Source organism: Varroa destructor, unplaced genomic scaffold (genome assembly GCF_002443255.2).
Source record: "Varroa destructor unplaced genomic scaffold, Vdes_3.0 BEIS01000003.1, whole genome shotgun sequence".
NCBI lineage: Eukaryota > Metazoa > Arthropoda > Arachnida > Mesostigmata > Varroidae > Varroa > Varroa destructor.
The window spans coordinates 22337391-22354978 of NW_019211456.1; the positions used below are offsets into that span (position 1 = coordinate 22337391).

The 17588-nt window shown below is 44.3% G+C and overlaps 1 protein-coding gene and 1 long non-coding RNA gene across 2 annotated transcripts in view; one reads left to right on the forward strand and one right to left on the reverse strand.

Moving 5' to 3' along the window:
- The window catches only part of LOC111247000 (cadherin-like and PC-esterase domain-containing protein 1), a 173296-nt gene that overhangs the window by 131833 nt on the left and 23875 nt on the right, over positions 1–17588 (reverse strand). The gene's annotated exons all lie outside the window — the stretch shown is intronic.
- Positions 120–3692, forward strand: LOC111247004 (uncharacterized). The gene is made up of 3 exons (XR_002671917.2): positions 120–424; positions 2444–2694; positions 2866–3692. It is a non-coding gene; the product is annotated as an uncharacterized LOC111247004 (long non-coding RNA).

The following is a 17588-nucleotide window of genomic DNA, read 5'->3' on the forward strand; positions in this document are numbered from 1 at the left end:
TCTATGTCTATGTTGTATACTCATCCTAATGTGTGTATATTTTTGTGATGTGCATTCGTTGAAGTCGGTACATGCGTACGGCTGTACGCGCCAGCAAGCCTGTACTATTGTGTCTGCATATACCGAAAATCTTTTTCATCCCTTGCCCATCGTTTCTTCCTGTTAATATGCATGCCATCTTGTAGCGTCGCGCGCTTCGCACGAAGTTCTCCTTTCTACTGCTACCTTTAGGGCGATCACTGCCACAACAAATCAGCTGTAAGCTGAGCCTCTAGTGTAAAGCAGGACCGCACCTGGTCCTTATTTTTCCAGCCCATGCAGTGAAGGGCATTCGAGCGCTGCATTTTCGAAGAAAGTACGGCCGCTGCCACTGCCGTTAACGAGCTAACACCCCGCAGGCCGCTCGAGTGTGTCCTTTTCAATTGTGAGTAAGAACAGACAGACAAACAACTAACCATCATAACAACGACAGTAACAGCAGCAGTAGCAGCAGACAATTGAACAAAAATGCCTGCCTGTCACAATAGCAAATTGAATACAATGTGTTACTAGCGTGGGCTCATCAAGCTCGTCCAGTCGATCTGTCGGCATTTTTAGCGATGGCGACATTTTACTTTTACGGTCAACTTTAAACGGATAAAGCAAAACGTTGCGTTTTCTAAATAAGAGAAAATGAAAAAGCTAGATGTGGCCTGCTTCGGTATGCCGCTATTGTTGTTCTTAGTTATTACATTTCCTCTCATTGTTTCTGTATTTCTCACTTGACGCGCTCATTGAATTTTAGAATGTTCGCGGAAAGCAAGCCAAACAACCTATCGAGTCCGTGATCGACTTGAAGAAACTTGAAAATCAACAAAAACACTTCGACAATTTTCCGTCATCATCTACGACTAAATAGGGTTCTGTGTTTCTTCGTTTAATTTGAGAGCTATTTCGAACATCTTTATGTGGCGTAAACTAGAGCCACGAGGAGTGTTCCTTAAGGCGAAACGAGAATGTGAGACAGCAAGTTGGTGTTTGGCCGGCAGTGCTCATCGTGTTCGAATATTGCATAATAGGGAGTATAAGGCAAAGCAGGGTCCCTAGAAAACGTCAGATCAGATCTGGGGTGAAGGCACCACCTGTCACGCAATACGAATAGTCGGCCCGGTTTCTTCTTCGCTATAATACGTTATTATAATGATTATGATTCTTGCTGTTCGTATGTGTAGCTGGCACGCGTCTCTATGTAGGGATTTGATCATACACACGAACGATTCCTATATTGGTAACCAGTCTCATTCATGATTTGGCAAACATCTTGTCTTTATTCCGCTCGATGTTCCATTTCAATCCAACAGTTAAAGGACTACTGGTGGAAAATATCGAGCATAATCAGCATACTAAACTGCTTTGCCCAACCATTTATTCATACGGCACATCGCTGTTTTCTTTCAATCGATGTCAATATTGTTATACGTATTGACTTTTACTTATCAAAATGTCTCAAAATCAACGGATCATTTTCGTGTGACAAATCAGTAGTTATCTCTTACTGTGCCTCACACGTAGCACGACTCCTGATAAGTAGAAGTAATGCTAAGACGATCTGAAGAGATAACATATTTAAGGAATACTTGATTCAGCAAACTTTACCAGCACATCATACGGGAAAATTTCACTAGAAATAAAAGTTATCTGTTCGATCCATCGAATAACTGTTCATCAACCTAGAAGACCAGTACTTAGTAATGCATCACACACAATCATGATAACGGCATACTTTCAAGCTTTCTATTTCACTTATTCTCTCACGACCTTATAATTTACACTGAATGACATAGTGAAGTTAACCTCCCATCACAGGTAGCTTATCCGCGATCTGTACAATCCACTGAACGATTGTCTCTGCAGCACCCGCGACTCTACTGTAGTCGATGCAAATACGTATATTTCTGTGCCCGGCTCTACCGCTCCCTTCGTCCGTTTCCTTTTCTTATTTTAAATTATTCAATGTTCACTTAACTGTGGTGTGCGGTCACCTAGTTGTTTACGGGAATTGGGCCCTGGGTCTGTCCAGGGCGTAGGTCCGTTTGTTTGATAGGCCCTCAACAGCAGTGGTAGAGGTTGGCCCTGTCCACTTCTTTCCTTCTATTGTATATGTTCGATGCGGCTTGGCGATGTCTTTGTCGACTTCTATCGGCTTTTCGCGTGTTTCCCCTTCGTTTTTTCTCTTTCTGTCTTTTCTAGGTAGCTGTTTAGACCGCGCATGCCGAAGACATGAGCCCTGTTTACCAATAGCTAACGTACTCCAGTTTTGCTTCAGCTCTAGCTAGAGCCTTTGAGCAAGTTTGTTGGTTATAATCATTGCAGCTACTGCCAGCGTGGTCATTTTCAGAGGGGGGTCGAGGGGGTACATTTCTCTTTCCTGTTCTAACTCTTGACCTATTTCGAAACCCGACAGAAAGGGTACCGGGAGGCAGGATCCTAGCAGCGGCGACGCCTTGTCCACGCAAGCGAAAAGAAGAAACGCTCACAAAGATCAATACGGGACCTCGAGTTTGTGCTTGAAGAAGCGTTGTAATTTCCCCCATGAGCGGGTTGAGGGAAGTAGGGGGTAATAATACGGAAGCAAAATTTAACAGCGTCACTTCGCTCATCTTCAACCGAATTGCAACAACGCTGGTGATCCTGATAATGATGGCTTAAATAAACGTAAGTGTATGGGCAACAGAGCGACTACATCTCAATAATTAGGCGCTAACATCGTTTGTAACTAGACAATAGTTCCACTTATGCGAATAACAGTTTATTTAGGAACCCGAAATGCTGAACAGTTCTATTTGGCGACCAACCTCCATCTTTCTTGTTATTCTATACTTACAGATAATAAGCTTGTGCCTAAATGTCCCGCCCATAGACGAACGTGAATTCGAAGTTACCAAAATCTGCACGTCTGCCCCACCCCACCCCACCCTGTAGCTGTTGTTTAATAGCAAATTTAATGCATGAATCTCTAAACGTCATTAAAACGATACAGATATGTAGCATCAGATCGTTCTATACCATATAATGTCTACATACTAATATATACAATGATACTAGTGAGCCTACCGTGTTTTCGCTTTTATCTACCTCCTAGCCAAAACTCTGATGGGCACTATTACGTGCCTAAGTGTGTGCGTCACGCTCTATACATGGGTAATAAATGCACGTACGACCTCTATGGTCCGAAGCTTCGTAATATCGTATAAAAGCCGCATCGTGACAAAAGCCATCTGCTTGTAACAACGGGAATGTCGTACCACGTGCTATACGGTGTAGCATCGGTATTTGAAAATTTCAGCCATTGTAAAGAGCTGTAATCTGTAAGAAGCTGTAATTTAGGAGCTATTATAGGATTCTAATTTTTGCGAAATACAATTATCCAAATAGATAATATAACAGTATACGTTAAATTTGTGTGTTCATACGCAGTGATGTACTGTACGAATAGAAAGGTGTGCATAAATACGTGTATTTAATAGAGATTTAAAAAAAAGAATATAATATCACGTTAGTATATATGTTATTCATACCTATCGCTTTCCTGTGTTATAAAGCAAACGGACTTTATCGTCCTATTCTTTCTGATAGCCCTTACCTCTAAGGGCCTTCACAATAACAAGAAATAATAAACGCACGTCTCGAATCCTGTTTCGATGAGAGTCTGATGATCGTCTCCTCTTTCAGAAACGCCAGCTCTCTATTCTTTTCCGTCTAGTTGCCCCTATCAATGGGGAAAATACCCCTGAGGTTCTTCAGGATGAGTTGTGTACCGCGTAACCTATATTTATCTAGTAGTGAAGCTTACGTACAGCCCTTAAGTGCTTGTGACGCTCTTGTCTGCGAAGATGACGATTCCCAAGTGGCCTATATACGTCCTGCTAGTTCCAGTACAAAACGCTGACTGGGCAATTAAGCTTGAACATCAATAAAAAGACTAAACATCAATGGCATCGGCGACGAAGGTTTGCCAGCTGTCTATTTGCTGTTCACTGGGAGCGAGACCAATAGCGTGTTGCATAATTACAATATCCTGTTAAGAGGTTTTATCGCGGTAAGCAATGTGATTGCCTGTCCCATAGAACGAATTCCAACAAGCCCTCCGTGGGGATCGCTGCTAATTAAGGGTATCTTGGCAAGTTTACCACGTGAGTTTGTGTAAACGTCCATAGTTTCTTAATATAGATGTTGGCTGATGGTATTTCACTTTGGCAGAGACTGAACCGAAGATTCTCTTTGTGCGCTCTTAATACCTCGACCTCAGGTTACAAGAACTACTTATTAGCAGAAGGGACGTTTACTTAGTTTAAATTCGTAAGTAGCTCGTGCGTGCCCTCATCAGAGTAACAGTGCCGTTTCAAAGGTGCTCGATGTTCTGAAACTCTGACAATCAATCAAAGAGAGTTCATTTCGTCGTCAAACCCTAAAAGACGCTGTTAGGTTTTTGGGCCACTATTTGATTAATTGCATGTGGCTTTTTAGTGATTAATTTGAAGCTTACTGTAAATACATTGGATAGTTTTTCGTTATTTTAACGTATCTCCAGAGGTTTCCTGTGGTACGTGACTTAGTGCGATATGCCTTTGTCCAAATTCAAATGGCTTATTTGGACGCTTTCAACTCGTGCCCCGTACGCGACTTCTTGCCAGTCTTGTTTTTGACTTGCCTTACCAGTACAAATTCGTTTTTAGCGGGTGTTGGAGGTAGTATTTTAATCGTCGAGCCGTCGCTATAATTGTTAACGAAACGCTGTCGGGAACGCATATTGCCTTGTCATATCCAAACGTCATCACTAATTGAGGTGCGTCCTTTTGATCAAATATAGTACTCCAAGCCCGTAATGCATACGGCTCATACGATTTTTATTCTTAGATAATGATGATAATAATAAAACAGTCACAGTCATGAATCATTGTGTATCAGGAAGTGACACAGCGGATTCCGCCTACGCAATCTGCTGACTAAAATCCAACGCGGACAATCACTTCACATGGCGTGCCTTATTATTTGTGTATAAAGTATATTCAAATGACGAATAAAGAACGGCTGCAGCATTTGCTGCTATAATAAATTGGGCGGCTGGTTGTGTATGCCTAGCCGTCATCACACAACACTTCCCTATACAACAATATAAATACCGCTCCATAAAAACGACGACGCGGCCCGTTCAAGTAGTACCGACCGACCGACCGACCGACCGACCGACCGACGTGGCATAGCCATACTAATTTGTTATTATTATTGTTATCGGTCTTCTTTCTCTGCTGCATACATTTAGTGGTCCTGCTTACCTAGTCCACTGCGCTTACGTACTAGCATATAATGTTATGCAGATAGATACTGTAGCTTGTGATGTGATCAGATAGTGGGTTTCGGTCGGGGCTTCTATTGGATAACTACAATACATAAACACCAAGCAAACTGAATGTTGTCTGTCCCTGCGGTAGGGACCCAAGCTAAATCAGGTCCATACATTCAGCATATCGAGTGGCTTTTATGGGTAATCTTTGCTCTTCGCTGAATCCGAAGTAGAATTGAAGACGCGTGCGTTTATTAGGTGCCTTAGGCGTTGACGATGGTTACATGCAGTATGGACGTACGTTTATGTGTTCATTTGCACGATGGAGCATGATGTGTCATAATAATCCCAGATTGTTTCAACGTCAATCACATAGCCGAAGGAATACTTTCTGCATTGACCGCTAGTGCCATTGATACGGAAATGCATCCTCTGAGACATAAGGGAATCTAATTTATTATTGAATTACGTTGTTGGCAATGCGCTTTGCGACGAAGCCATGCTAAGTTTGTCTGCTGTTTGTCGATTTGAAGCTCTCCAGCGACTTGAACCATCAGCGGGTACGTCGTATCTGCCATATTATGACGAGTTAGTCAGTCTACTATCGTGGACTGTAACTAGTCCGAAAAATGCACGTTTTCCTATATAAAGCTTTTACCGCGTATGGTATACAGGGCCCCAAATCTCACTGGCAGATTAACGATGGAGCGGGTTAGTGGGTTTTTTTTTTTTTTTTTCACGAGTATTTACTTGATTAAGAGGTGTTTAAAAAGTCAATTTTTAAAAAAGAACGTACCTGTCACGTTTTAGCCCTGGTCAAGATTTTACCTCTCAGCACTATACCTTATAACTGGAGGCTGTATATAGAGTAACTTCTACTTTCTGCTCGTCTGTTGATATTATTTCAAATCTGCCGTTCAATGTTCTTTTACGTGCATTGCAAGATGTGCGCCATTTCCTGTTAATCGAAAAATATTTATAATAAGTTCGATCGAAAGGTAGATATTTGGTACGTATAGTACGCTAGCTTGAAGGCTAATATGGCCATGCTGTACCAGTCATTAAGGATCGACCTCGTTCGGTAAACACTGACACTAACTACACGAATTGCAGTAATCAAGATGGTATACGACCTGTCGTGAAAAAAATACTTCGTACATAATAGAAAATAAAATGTCAACCGTATCGAGAGTGCACACGCTTATTTACATTTGCTTCGTAACGCTGTGGTAGGCCAAGGTACAGAAAAGAAAGCAGGCTAGAAAAGGACTCCTGACTACAACTGACCTTTTATTACAAACTGTCACTTAAAATTTATGAAGCATTAACGTTTCTAAAAGGTGAAGCTTTTGTTTGAAATGTACGGGGTTAGATAGTTATCGGCATCTTCGCGACTCGACCACATAGATGAATAGAACATCCAGGACGGCGCTTAACAGTTGCATGTCAAGTTAAACGTCAGCGTCCTTGTAGAAGTGTTCCGCTTGCCTGCTGAATACCTCCTGCAGCATTGCTGTTCTCTTCTAATTTTCATGTTGTTACTAGTTCATTGGCCTCTGCAAGGTGGCATTGAAGGTCGTCCTTGAATGACTGTGCAGACCACTGTGCTTTTGTGCATCAAGGCCGTGCATTCTACTCAGTAAATATGTCGATTAGCAGCGGGATGTCCGTCCAACGAATAAATACAAGAATGGTAGAGACCTTCTTATTATTACACGTCTTCGGGGTCGTAGACATGGTTTCGCTGGATTGAGCCTATTACAGTTAGCTTCATAATCGCTTTACTGTTTACTATCAAATCTAAATTATCGTCTTGTTTTAGACTAAATTCTCTATTTGTCTGATAACTAGCAACACTTGCTAATTCTATATATGAATCATTGCCAAACCAGTTCGTATGTTGTTCAGTTATGTTACTAGGTGTGTTAACGAAGTTTATAGAAAAAAACTACTTAAAAAAAAATATGCAGTGGTATTATTTGTGTTATCAATTTCCATGCCTGTATGATCGCTATTTAGATCCATGACAGGTTGAAGGCAATCAACAAGCCTTAGACCTGACTATCTGTCCATTCTTATATTTTGACATAGCATATAATCGACATGTCCCCTTCACTTCGATGACTTCATGTCACTTCAAAATCGTCTTACGAGTCTATCCAATTCCGTTTGATGTAAACTAGCTCGCCTAGCTTGGTATTATATCATGGGTTCACCTAATGCTGTGTGAAGTAATTAGCTGATAGGGCTGGTGTACGTTTGGGAAGAGAGTTCAAGCAAACAACAAGTGTGTGTGCCTTAAACGAAAAGGATAAAGAAATATTATGAATAAGTGTTTCTTTTTTATTTCTCCTCTGTTTGTTTTCGTGTAAACAATCGTTCCTTATTTATGCGTTTTAGTTCATCAGAAAGGTCAAAGGTGATACAATGTGACGCATTAATTTGCTAAGTTATAGGACCCGCTTTCTCGTTACTGAACTCGTCGTTTGTAACCTGTCTAAAATTAACGGGCTGTCGTATAGCGCTTAGTAATGCAATCATGAATCCATTCGGCTATGAGCACCCTGTGGACTTTTGAAGTTAATCTGAGAACGAAGTGTTACCTCACAAGGTCGAGGCGCTTGCGGCAAATGTGAGATGGTGGTCTACGACACACTGTTAATGGGCCGCACACTGAAATATACTGAATCACTTTGTTTGCTTCATCTGCTCAAAGTAAATCGATTGCGCACTTTCTCAAAACGGATGTACGATGAAAGATCAGCAGGAGGATCAAATTGACTTAAAACTGTCCACTTGGTTGGGATCATCCGTTTAGAAAACTCCCGTCTACTTGCAAAGGTCACTATTACAGCACTATAACTGCAATATGATTAATTGCCGTTACCACCTATGACCTGCGAGTAAGGCAAAGAACACCTACGGAGGTAATCAAATATGTATATCTATGTTACGCACTTACATCGTGACGATGGTCAAACGTTTAGTGCGTGGCAGAATTAGACATGCTTGCCTTCCCCATTATCTACTGTACATCTCCAATATGATGTATTAGCTCAACGGGCCTAAAGTTTGACCTGTACAATTTTATTGCATCGACACGATCTAAAAATAGCTGGAATTGTTAAACGCACAAAACGATATACAAGCGGGGCTGGTATGGCAAACGCTCACGTTCTTGGTGCTACTTCCATGTTCACCATCAGCATCAAAAACGACTCACAGTACATCGAATCCAGGACAACATTGTGTTCCTCTTTGGCCTCAAATCGACCGTTCGAGACATATTTTTGTTAATCGTCCGAGTTTTCCACCACAACCCTCATACACCCTCCAACCTCGTACTTAATACGATATACTGTGCTTCGAGGCATCAAATGAAGGAACGCATTATTGACAGCTGATAGATTCGAGAGCTACAGTTAAAGCTATACAGAGTTTGGTTGTCAAGCCTGGCTTGCCTGGTTGTTATGCACGACGCGGCTCGCCCCTTGAGAGGAAACTCATCCGGTATATCGTCGATCGCCAAGTTGGCTGTACTTGGCTTTCCCCAATGTGCTGCGGGTATAAGTGGGCGGACCGTCGAGTAAGCGAGTTTTTAACGAAGGAGACCCTGCGCTTTCTTTCCTCTATCATACTTATCTACCCTGCGCTCCACAAAATGGATCTTGGTATTTCGCTCATCAGCTAGTTGTTGCTAGTAGTAGTCAAACTACTAAATATGCACTAAATACAAATGACATGGATATATTTATCGGGAATGTTAGTATAAATCGTTTGACCAAGATGATTGCTTATTGGTACTCGATTAGTATAAAATATACATGTATATATTATAAGGTTTTCGATCTTTGGTCGGAGGCGGACAATATATCGGTTAGTAGCTAGGCCTTTTATGTAGCTTCACTTTACTTTGGCTAAAAAGCATTTGTTCCTAGCTGAACTGTTCATTGCTCATATTCTTTGCTATCACACGCGACAGATTTCTTTGTCCTCACTGATGATGCAATTACTCTACTAACATGGCAAGATACCAGACAGTCTTTATTATTATGTATGGTGAATTTGCATGTTTGAGGTTACCAAGCAGGGAGCTCACCGCTAAGCGGGTTGCATAAATGAAACCACAAGACATCCCTAATAGAGTAATGCGCCATTTATTAACTATGAAAAGCAGACCTGGCATGCTTCATGGGTTTAGGCTCGTCCAACTATTAGGAAGCATATAAGAAGCTTAAAAATTATCTAAAAGATGGGCCGCTCTCTCGATAGTCAAGATACCCAATTAAATATCGTTAGTATTGGTTTTTGTCATGCACACATCTCTTGCATGCAGCATATTTTTATAAAAATATACATTTCACAGATATCTGTTCGATCTCACATGTATAATGTATAACACTAATCTTTATCTTCGAAAACAACGATATTTTATCACAGACAGACTCGCTTTTGCACCATTCAAATATTTCATAAACAAGAATTCATCCATTTGTGCTATTTGAAACAAGCGAGTATCTGTGACAAGTCTATATATCTTGAAGAAAGCTTCTATAACGTCGGACCACCTCTACGTCGACATCGGCGTAATGTAAACATCCTTTTCTTCCATATTCTAACCTGGCGACAAATATTTATCGTTCAGTGTGCATGAATAAACCATATGAGCAGCATATCTGAACTGACTTCAAGCGCTGTCTGAATCCCTGCGGTCGGTGCCGAATCCGACGCATCTGAACGCCGTCTCTGCCTTAAACTGATTGCCGGAAGGGAATTTTTTCAGGTTCAATTCTCGCGGAAACTGCGGCAAACGGTTGAAAAAGAAACAGAAAACGCGCGTATTTTATGGACCTTTTTCCACCCCTATTAGTCCTTCAAACGTATTAGAAGCATGGTCACCATCTGCGCTCTACCGTCAAAACGTATCATAAAATGACTAACGTTCGAACCAACAATCGAGCTGCCGGTCGCACCGATTCCACTGATCTCTACACTGCGAAGGGGCGCGACAGGCAGCAGCCAGTCACACGACATAGCTATAACACCGGGCGTTGCGTGACCTCTGACAGCGGGGCGCTGATGGAAACCTCGATGTGCGCGACTTCTAGGACGATGGCTGGGCCATTTATTTACCGGTGCAGACGACTCTATACAAGGGACGTCTCAGAAGAGAACTGAGAGGCTTCCTCTGAATGCCTGGTTTGCATTAGCCACGCGGTATGGTTATCCCACACTGCTATAACCCCTTCATAGTCACTATTGTGGCTTAGCAAAGGACGTGGATGCACTCAGTATGTTCGGGTGGGTGCATGAGTGTCTCTCTGTGCCTCTGTATTTGTCTGCATGTCAGCCTGTCAGCTACGTGGGTCTGAACATGAAGTGGAATATGTAGCCAGGTAATGGTGTTGTATGTGTATAAATACGTTTGGGTTTAAGCAAACGCCTAGAAGAAAACATAGAGACACTGTGAACAGAGCGAACTGGAGCTAGCAAAGAGAGACCGAATGTATCCAAGGCAGTCTGTCGCTCAAGTGAATTACATCGTGGACAGATATAAAAACACTGAATTTTTAGACGCAGATATAATGCTTAGTGAGGAGAGGAATGGACATTCGGCTTGAACGGACAACTATATAACAGTGACAATAAGAACAACCATAGCAGCAACAACAAAAACACATTAATAAAATCTTGTTTCTTTCCGCCTTGTGGATGTTAATTCGATTTCAAAATACCCCTTGCTCCGCCATCGATCAGCGTAGGGCCATTAGAAGGCTACGGGTAAAAGCACTAGTACTACTGGTTCGTATTTTGTTCGCGGCAGCGTGAAACCCCTGTGCCAAGACAGGCGCAGTAATGGGCGAACGCACTCACCTTAGCTTTGTTCGTCGCTTGCGAACTTCCGTTGCATCTAAGGTGCGCTGCAAAAAGAGCCTTGCTCCATCTGACTCTGCCCCACAGATCTCGATCCCTCTTTTAAGCGCTCATTATCCAGCCATAGTGTCGGGAGCGCGGGTGCTCTCAGGCCACGGACCCGATGGGGCAACATAGCAAGTGAGGATAAAACCACCTCTTCTCTTTTTCCCCTTTCCTGTCTCTAGTTGTATTTAGCTGTGGCCTTCCTTGAAGGCCCAGCCCAATTCCACGCTAGCCCAAACTAACGCACGAGTACACAACGGCATCCCTTTCCGGCCCGCATCCCTGACCGCCTAAGTGGTCAGTCTTCGCAAACGTCAGTCCGCCTTTAGATGTTCTTTCCCTCGCAGGGTATGCTCCGTTCCGCCCTGTTGTTTAGTTGCACTGGTGATGGTAACAGAAGGACATGTCGTACCTTTTTCGTCTTTTCGTTCATCCAGTTGCGGCGCCTCAAGGGCCTGAGTATCTAGAAGGACGAAGCTTTTGCGTAGTTTGGACAAACACTTCGTCCTAACAGCTAATTGCGCGGCCGAATCCACTTCAACTGGGCTGAGCTATTTTGGCTGATTTTTTAGTTGTTCCTTGTCTTGCAGCTTCGGCCAAGGCTAACCGAAGTCGTGAAAGGATGCAGCGAGGAGGGTACAATACAACAATAAAGAAAGTAACAACAACTATATAACTATAGATGTATGCGACTTTATACTATAATAAGACTTCAATAAAAGAAGACAATTCAAGCGAGGGTGTTAAATGTTAATAAGGACCCAAACATGCATGTTATTTGTAAACAAAAAGAAAGGGTAGCTGCGAAGCCTAAGACGCAGATGACACAGCTAACAATAAGACGGTCTTTTAATAACGACCACGAACAGGTCTGATGCGTTGACTGTGTTTGATTCGATGATAGCTTGCACAGAGGTCTTTATTTGCAAGAGCTGCAACTCTATGGTCGTCCTTCGTCTGTTTGTCGAAGCAAACACGGCCACGAGACGAACAACGTTGCGGTACGTCTCATATGTACACACATACGTAAGGATTCGTGCGTCCGTATGTGCTTATATGAGCACAAAAAATCATGTGGAATCAACCGTTCCACACGAAGCGGGAAAACGTGGATAAGCCAGTGTTGGTTGTGGCTGGAATTTTCGCTTTGAATGCAAAACAAACAGAAACACGAAAAATAGCATCGGCCCATCACTTTTACTATTCACAGGCAGGTTCACACGCAGGCAGAGCCTAGGATACGAACTACGGCTGATATTGGCGCCGCTGTGCATTAGGTGTGATTGTAATGAAATGAGACACATTGAAATAAGACTTGTTTGTTCGCTTTTCTTTTTTACATTCATCTTCTCGCCCTTCCCCCTACGCCCACGAGCGCACGTAGAGACTGAACAACTCAGTGGGCACGGGGTTCGCACCGGCAGCAGCTGTGACGGAAGATACCGGCGGCTGCCTCTGGACAACTACTGTCGCCCTCACGATGTCTCTGTAGCTCTCTACCCGTGATAGCCAATAGCTTAGTGTCATAAAGCGAACACGCCTATTTTGCACAAGGAAAGTGTGACAACGATAGCTCATGATCTGAAACTATTGCCGCTGATGCTACTCGCAGTGGAGGCTGTAACAGCAGAAGGCACGAGGCGTAGAAGCAAAGGTTTCGGAAAATGGAAGTAAGAATGCTTTTCGAAAGAACACCACGACAGTTACTGCTGCTGCTGCTGCCAGTGTGGTAAGAACAGCCGACAACTCTCCCCTGTAGGGTACCGGGATCACCGTAGTGGTCGACAGATGTCGAGAGTGGGAAATAGAAAATGCTAGGAGAAGTCCCAGAGCAACTGTCGGGTAAGCCTTGTCTATTGGGAGGTGGCAACAGAAGGGGAGACACGGCAGTGGTTGCACTTAGGCCAAGATGAGACAAAACCAAAGCGACGATGAATTAGGTTGTTTAATTGATGGCGGGGGTTTTAAGGAAAAGACTGCTTCACAGTGCCGTTGAGCCGGTGGGCAAATCTCCACGTGACTTCGAGCTGCGCATTGAGCTCCTACGTGTGATGGCTAGTTACGATAAAGTGGAGAGAGCGCCAATGACAGTAACTGGAGCGGAGCTTCCATCATAACAATCTTTGGAATAAACACGCTCATACATGATTTATTATGATAACGGTGAAGTCGCCGCCGGCGCCGTGATTAGTATCAAAGCTCAGACAAAGCATGCATCTGTTTTTATCGTTTTTTAACTTTCCCTGTCTTAGCACCCCATCCATTACCTCCTTTCCAATGCCATATGCGATTAGAACGGCGATGACGAAACATTCGACCTCGAATTTCGCCTTCGATGAACCTTAAGCGATCAGAGAATATGGTACGAAAACTGTGTGCCAGCTTTATGTTACACAGAATCAATAGCGAGGCAAGAAAAGTCACAAGTTAGAGGGAATGACTGTAGTTAGAAGCAGCAGTAATTAGAGAAATGCTAAGGGTAATATGGAATATAATAAATGCACATTAAACGGATGTCAAAACCAGAGAGGTTTTTAACTCCTGGAACTTTGACGCGTCGAGCACTTGTGATATTCTCTCGGTAGAACAGCGACATATAGTGAACAAGTATTCCATCATGAGAACATTGATAAAAAAAAACCAGCAACAAACTCCTAATTACCATTTTCAAACATTACCTTGTTTGATAACAGTGGCAAAGCTGGTGGGGTCGTAGCGTTGACCCTGCAAAAATGCCTTATTATCACTAGTTCACTGCCTACGTCTTAAGCATTTTACTGACTATCGACTCCCAAAAAGCCTCGATCGCTGTGTCTAACGACAAGACGTTTTAGCGCATCTACCGCTTGCACACGCACACACAGTCTCGCCAAAATAAATCTATCACCATTCCGCCGATGCAGCCTGTCATACGAGAATGACCGCATAGACTACAACAACTCCCTTTGCACGACGGCCCTTACACGCTTTGATGCTGTTAGAAACGAGTTCGCCCCTTTGTGTTGCCTTCGCCCTCGTCGGATGGAGCGGAGGCGGCTGTGTGGTTGAAAGGAAGCGAAAAGTGTGAAACTCGTCGCGAGGAGATACATAGCAACGATTTTTGAACAGAAGGGAAACGCGGCAGAACTGGCAGCGGTGAGGGTTAGAAGGGATGGGAGCCGGAACCAGGAAAAAGAGAATAATACCACCGGCGGAAAAGAGCACTAGTAGGCAGGGGACCGATAGTCCGATAATTTCCAATTTAATTCAGAACCACCGCCTTCGATGGCATTCGTCCATGTGCAACTGTGCGACTGTCAGATTAGTCAGTAAACGAGCGAGCGATCTGGCTGCCGGCTTCTGCGGTCACATCGGACTGAAGAAAGGTTCGGGCTAAACGAGGCGACTATACAAGGAAGAACGGTGGCTGTTACAAAACGTTTGTGAGAGGGGCGGGTTGCGCGTCGGGGTGTTGCCGGGACCGAGTGGAGCTGCAGCGAAATAAATGTACATCACGGAACATGTTAACGGCGGCTGGAATCACTGGCTGCTTGTCTAAGCCCAGCTATGGGCTCTGGTCTGTAGGATATCACGGACAGCCAGAAGAACAGCGGCGTAGCGTGGGAGCGGTTGAGGCGGCCCGCGCTAATGCGTGTTCGCAGAGGCTGCGCACCGCGATCAAATCGTTTTGTATCGCTTCGTATCCGTTTTTCCGTTGTCGCGCCTCGCCGCTCTTTTCTTCTAGCAGAGGGCAACAACAGCGACGACGATGAAAATACTGTTTTCTTTGGTTGGCGTGCGTGCCTACAGTCAATTGCTGCGCCTCCCTAGTGTATTGCAGCACGGGTGGAGATATTCACAGAGACAGTGAGCGCCGCGTTCCTGGCCCTCAGTCAACCTGGTGCCACAGTCGGTGACGGAGTGGCCGTCGCTGAAAGGAAAAGAAAGGCAAGGGGAAAGCGGGCGGAGCGGGGGGATGCAGGATGAGATGAAACCTGCAGCTGCTGGGCTTTGCGGAAGAGTCTGGGGCAACCCGACGATCGGTGATGAGGCGAAGGAGCGGCCAAAGGCATGTCCCAACGGGTAACTGGTGGAAGAGGAGGTACCGTCGAGAAGGAGTCCAGCAGGCAGGACCAGCAGCTCCCCACCGAAAGCAAAACGCAGTGTAATGCGCGGTGTAGTAGATGACGAGACTCCGTAGAAGGCTGCCGCTGACAGGCCCAGCGGCTACGAGACAGGCAGCGGAAGACGGCGACATACAATGGTGCTGAGCTGCAAAACCGGATACTAAGTGGCCTTAGTTGAAATCTATAGCAAACCATGCCAAGCATTGGTTCGCCAGTAGGTAAGCCCCCGTGGAAATCTTTCCAGAACGGGATCATAGATGACTGTCCGTATGATCAACGAAAGGCAAAGGGGACCTAGAGAACGACAGGAAGTCTGCTTGCGGCAGAAGCAAAAAGAAAAGCTGCTCGCAATAACGAATCCAACAAAGAACGGGGCAAAACTACGAGGAAGGTTCTGAAGCAATTGCTACCCCAACGGTTGCTATTGGACGTATTGCAGATCAGCAAACATGGTCTGCTATTGCTAAATCGCTTCGAGTTTTATGCCCAAGACCGCTGCTAGGAATTATAATAGACAAGCTAACACCACTAGCACTGTTACTGTTACTATAGCCCCTGATATTATCCCCGTTAGTGTCCGAAGAGCAATCAGGCTGACGCTAATCCTGGCCCTTCTTGGGAGGAAAACCCTCGGGGCGTATCCTGGATGGGCAGACGAGCTTGCTTACAACTAGACGTACATAGGCTCACTTACTGAATTCTCGTAGCAACAGAAAAACCTCTGCATGAAATAGAGATATAGATAGTTGAAAAGAACCTGGTCAGCGATACACCGATGTAGCATGCTACGGCCGTGCTAGAATCTCCCCTTAAGCCATTAGCAGAGCCGGTCAGCAAGCCGGCTTTGTCACATGCTCGACCAAACGCTGTACGCTCAGATCAACGGGAGCTTATCAGTGTTAATAGGCGCTATACACTTGCTCTTACTTTAATGAGTTGTACTCTGATTTGTCGATTCCTTTCGACCTTTCTGCTTTTGCCAGACAAAACCTTGTTGGCTTGGCAACCAGTCGTGGTCAGTAAGATCTGGCCCTTATTTAGTCCATTATCGTTCCTGATGCATGCTCTTATAATATAGTCATACTGATAGTATTAGTTTGTCCACCGTAGCGAAGAGCTTTCACCAAAAACCGTGTAGCGTTTGACCAACTTGTACATGGACACAGCCAGCGAACGGTTCCGATAAACGTTATGCTGTACTTCTTTCCTGCTAAACTACCTAAATGTATTAAATTATCTAACTAACCAAATGCATACGTCGAAGTTTATCGCCATATATTGCGGCCATATTTAAGCGAATAGGTAAAAAAAAACCTATACCTGGACCCTCCTACTGTTTTGCCCCTATCAAGGCCAACAACAGAGCCGACAACAGCGATAAAACATCACTGGGATTACAATAAAAAGGGCTGCGAGTTGAACTACAATTATATAATATAATTATACACGGTGGTGGTTTGCTTTCGTGTGTTTGTGGTGACCTGTGTTTGTCGCTCTTCACCGCATTATTTAAGGAGAAAAGAAGTAGTCAACTTTCCAACTTACGCTGGGACGACACGTGCAGCCAGTAGCCATGACTAAGTGGATCTGCCTATATGTTTGTGTATAATATGTGCGGGCGTCGAAGCCTATGTCTATGCGGCCGGAGCAGAGCTATTTCAAGCGACGGAGAGTCACTTCCTTATCCGAATCCCGAAAGTCACCCAAACCCCAATCCGTCCTAAGGCTCCAGCCTACCCTGTAGATCATTAGTTTCCTTCGTCGACAACGCCGCTGTCCTGCTTTCTCATTTCGACTGTTCACATTGGCTTACCTGCCTTTTCAGTGAGCCTCCCTTATACGTCACATGAGATAGTCTACATTTTTCTCTACTACTGCCCATTATAGCCTCTCACCTCTGACATAAAGTCGACGAAGACGTCATATCGAAGACATCCTGTTTATTTCCCTCCCACTTCCCCTCGCACCCACCAGAAATCTTATTGCGGTTAGGTCCACCAGAACAATGGTGGCTGGCGGACCGGCCTTGAGTCTAGTTTTGTAATAGCTGTAAATGGGGTTGATGGAGGTCTGATCGGTACATCAACAACAGAGACAGGGGTGGTAGCCTCGATAGGGTGCCTAGGCAGTGGAACATGGAAACGCCTGAGCGGGATTCAGTGGCAGGGCTGAAAACGAAGAGTGGATTTGTGTGTCCTACTGGCCGATCTTTCTCTTCTCATTGTTGTGGCGCCGCCTGG